Genomic DNA, 4,980 nt, shown 5'->3' with positions numbered 1-4,980 from the left:
AGCAGTTAGTTATCTATCCCGTAAGCACTCAAGGTGGGTCTTCTTGGTAATTCAGGCTGTTTTCTAAGGTTACAGTCCTGTGACCTTCTCCTTGGAGAAGGACTCAGAGACCAAGCATGATTATAGCTTTTGATTACTCGAATAAAGAAGGAACAATAAGATCAATAGCTTTAGTTTCAACAATGGGCCTGGGACCATGAGTAGCAACCCGTCAGTCAGGTCAGGTGACCGTTTTAAAGGCGAGCATAAGAATGAGTAATCTGTTAGCCTAAGTGCAGCCATTTTATTAATCCCCCTTCATCCCTACCTTTTAGGGTTGCTGTGAGGGTTAAATCGGATAATGTGAAGGGCTTAGCATAGCGTCTGGCCCAGAGTGAGTATTCATTGAATGTTAGCTTTGGCTGCTGTTGTTCATCATGATGTTGGTAGACTTCACAGCAAACCTTTTATACGTTAGGACTTTGATGACTACTGAATTAGTTTGGATTGAATTTGGCATGTTTGGGCCTATAGGGCAGGAAAAATAATTTTCCCTCTACCTTTCCAAGTCCTTGGCAGAGACCCCTGTAATAAAAGACAGGTTAACAGGGGGAAAAGAAGTTTACTATCAGGTGTACCTCACGTGTACAGGGGGGATACCCAGGCAAAGATGAGGAACTCCCCGGGTGGCTTAGATTTCAGACTTAAATACCATCTTAATAGGGAAAGGGTAAGTCTCTTAGGGGAGAGTAAATAATTTTTAGGGAAGATGAATGGACCCTTAGAAGAATTGATGGGAGGTATGAGAGTTTGTGACACTTTGTCTCATCTTCTCTCCAGTGAGAAGAGTCAATCTTTCCTGGTAGGTGAAATTGCCTGGCAGGGGGTTTATGACAATTGAGTTCCTTTTGGAGGATCCGTCTTTAAGAAAATAGGGAAGTTCAGGGAAAGCCTTGCCCTGCTTCTGCTTTTTTCTTTTTTAAACTTTTTTAATTTCTACATTTTGAAATCCCAGTCTGTCCCTTCCTATAGCTCAGAATCATCAATATACCTAAGTGGCATATTTTGGGATGTCCTGAACTCCTACAGTCATATTGTGGGATTCTGTTACAGGCCTTTATGCAGTCAATCAAAAAGAATTTAAAAAGCAACTATAAGAAAGTTTTAATTCTTTCCCTCCCCTGAACTCCTGTGGCCCTTTGAGGGCTCACACATTAAAAAATGTTTTTGTTTTATCTCCTCTACTTGATCTAAGTTTCTTGAGCATTAAGGACTGTCTGTGTTTATTTCCTACAGGATATAAAGTAGGTAATCAATAAGTATTTGCTTAGCAAATAAGTGATTCACTTGCTGTATCTTGCCCTGAATTTCCTAAACTTATCAGGCAATTTGTTTTGTGTTGGAGAGGTCTAGCCTGGTTTCTTTAAAACTGTTCCTAACATCAGAGAGGCATCATGATCTTTCCTGAGGGTAAAAATCTGCCCTTGGGGGAAAAAAAATCATTATTAGAACCAAAAATGGAACTCAGGAGTCCAGGACAACAGTTTTAAACATTTAATCTCACTTTTTAATGGATGTGAATTGCTGGGCATTGAAAACACTCAGACTGCAGGCTGTTCAGGCAGCAGCATTAAGGGGAACACATTGAGATCAAATCAGGAATTTGTGATGGAAAAGGTATGAAAGGTCATTTAGCTTCTGCCCCTCCTGGTGTCACCTCAGGGCCTGGGGGTGGCAGTGGGGGGGTGGGTGGGTTGTTCTTTTTATGTTTCAAAATAGGAATGGAAAGAGAAAGCAGGGGACTTACAGGGGGAATTTGCATGAGAATAGGGGACTGGAGAACTGAGTAATGTCAGGGAAATTTGTTCATACTCTAAAGGCCACTGGGGTGTGTGAGAAGTATTATGTTAAGCAGAAACAGGGAGCACAAAGAGAAGACTGAAAATAACTGTTAAGTCTGAGATATCCTTTTTTTTTTTTTCTGATCTAGAAAATGACACATTCATCCTCAACAGTTGGCAGCACTGAAAACCTTTGATTTAATCCATCCTCTTTTTCTTCTAGAGTACTAGCTGAAAAGTATTTCAAAGTAATTGACACACACTGCACACTCAGGTAGCTTATTAAGGCAGCATCTGTAGGGTAAGGGATGTAGCTTACCTGGTCCACCCCTTCGAGGCACTGGAATTTGGACCATCACGGTCAGTTAGGGGCTGTCTCTGAACATGGCTGTAGCAATACCTCATTAGCAAGGAATTTCATTGAGCTAATAAAGGCATTAATTAAGAACACCAAAACCCACACGTGGAAGGAGACCTAGATCCAATTTACTCTGCGCTGAATGTAAGCACCATTTTATATAGAACAGCTACAGATACCTTACAGTGTGGTTCTGCTATTAATTTATAATCCCTCACTGCTGGGGACCTGGGGAAACCTTTAGCTGTGTGTGCTGGAGGGCTGGGTCTCCGCTGTGTGTCTGTTCTCCTCTTTTGTCAGCCGGGTTCTGTGTTTTGTCTGCTGACCTTTTCAGAGTGTCCCGTGTTACTCTTATCCCGCACCAGTTTGCACCAGAATGGTTGCTTTGTCCTATCGGGAGCCTTTCCTTTTTCTACTACTAATTGAACATCTCTGATGGCAAAAAATGTTCCATTTAGAGCTCAAATAACAGAGCCCTTGTTAAACTGAGTAAAGGCTTTTCAGCTGGCTCCAGTGGGCGTGGCTCAGTGCCTGTTGTCTACTTTTCCCAGGAAGGGCTTTTCTCTTGTTAAAAAAGAGACAGCAGACCCAAAATGGAGTTACCCGTGCTAAATCCACCTCAGCAGATCAGAACTTAATACCTCACCTGATTGCAGTTTCAGCCTCCCCTAGGAATGTGACCTTTAGCCAGTCAATCTGGAATTACATGGTCAGCACCAGTGAGGTCATTCTTCTGATGGACCCCTTCCATCCCCCATAGGAAGGTGACCTTGCCTGAAACATTCTAGAAACTTTGCTAGAAACTTCCTTTCCCCACCCCTTATGGCTATAAACATTTGTCCATTTTGCACAGTTCCTTAGCGTTCCTTTGTTCTGCTAGGTCGGATGCTGTCTGATTCATGAATCATTAAGTAAAGCCAGTTAGAACTTCAGCTGTTCTCAGCTGAATGTTGTTTGTAAGACTATGTTTTTACTTTCAGAAACATAGCTCTAAGTTCCAGGCAGATGCTGCTTCCCCTCTTCTTGGTGTTGTTTTCTGATTATTCATGTGCTCTTGAATTCTACCCCACCCTCCAAAATGCTCTCTGAGCTCAGCCTGTCTTGTAACTAAATGACTTACTGTGTGGCAAGTTGTCAACATGTTGTCTCCCACACTAAGTGCCGGGAGGTGGGGAGGCACCAGTCTCCTGTTCACTGTTACATCTGCAGCATCTGGACCAGCATCTCACCCACAGAAGGCCTTCCATCAGTGGTTGTTGAATGAATGTCTCTTTCATACTGGAGCATGAGGAAGAAGCCTATATACTTGCTTATTTTGGTGGAAAAAGAAACTTCCAGGCTGAGTTGGACTTAAACAAGGTTTCCCATTAGGCAGATTCTTGGATGCTATCATCATAAATTGATGGAGATTTAACTGCAGTCATTTAAGAGTTTCCTGTTTAATCATTTCATGCTCATTATCTTTAGTCTTTACTATAAATTTTGAAGGGGAAGGGGCATTTAAGAAGTCCAAATGAAATAAAGAATTTGGGAAAGTAGCTAATTCAGGACAAAATTCATGTGTGTTCAAGTATAAGGCAGCATTGTGGGGGACGGTATAGCTCAATGGTAGAGTGCATGCCTAACATACATAAGGTCCTGGGTTCAATCCCCAGCATCTCCATCAAGGATAAATAAAACCTAATTACCTCCCCCTAAAAAACCAAAAATTAAAAAAAAACCACCTAATTACCTCCCCCCAAATAAAAAAAATTCAATAAATAAATAAAAGCATTAAAAAATTATAAGGCAACATTGCATGTAACGCTGTTCCTATTTCTTTTTTTTTTACAACGAGGATCTTTATTTTTGTCAACTTGAATATACAAAGTTCTGAGGATATAGAGGAAATAGTCCAATGTCTGCTCATAATATTTATTATTTTAGTTACATATTTAAAATCACATATAAAATGTATACTTTAAAAATGTGAATGAGAAAAATTTAATTTAGGCTATTACAGAAATCTTTGGCATCTGTTTTCTTTAATTATTACCAGAGTCACAGTTTGTCAGAGCACTTTGTATTTCTGTCTGAACTGTTTGAGACAGAGCACTTTTTGATTCCATGAATGATGGGGGTCTCTAGAGATTCCACCCCAAGTCACAAGTAGCCATTCACATAATGTTGCAGCCAATGGGTTTTTTATTTCTCCTGTTGGCTTCCTGACTCATCTGTGCTAGCCACAGTGTAACTACTTTCTGTGTTGCTTTAGGTGATTTTTGAAAGGCTTAATTACAATGACATCCAACACTTGTAATTGTCATACCTCAAGACACAATGAATGTATAACAATATGCCCTTTAAAAAATCAGTTTCATTCAGTTATATATATAAACATCCAAACTAGTATTCAGTAAAGTTAGGCTAATATGTGTTCCTCGAACAGTACTTTGTAGTTTAAAATAAAGTAATGGATAGAGTACTTCATAATGTGAAAGGTTTCATAAGGACTCAAATATAAAAATTTTCCATCTTTTCTGAGGGTTAATTTTGGAAACACATTGGCTTGTGTTTGAGCATATGAAGCATTTTCTACTGGGTATTTTGGGAGTGTTCTCTGTGATCTAGACTGGTCTGTCCATTGATTAATTAATTGGGTCATTATTTAGTGTATGAAGTCACTTTAAGCAATTATGAACTAGCAAATATTTAATGTGCCATGTTTAGGTAGTGATTTGTAACCTGAATTGCTAAAGATGAATTGAAACTATAGATTACTTGCATTCTCTAATTGTTGTCTCCCTGACCCATTCCTCCTTG

Source organism: Camelus ferus, chromosome 35 (genome assembly GCF_009834535.1).
Source record: "Camelus ferus isolate YT-003-E chromosome 35, BCGSAC_Cfer_1.0, whole genome shotgun sequence".
NCBI classification, from domain to species: domain Eukaryota; kingdom Metazoa; phylum Chordata; class Mammalia; order Artiodactyla; family Camelidae; genus Camelus; species Camelus ferus.
This window is presented reverse-complemented; position numbering follows the sequence as displayed.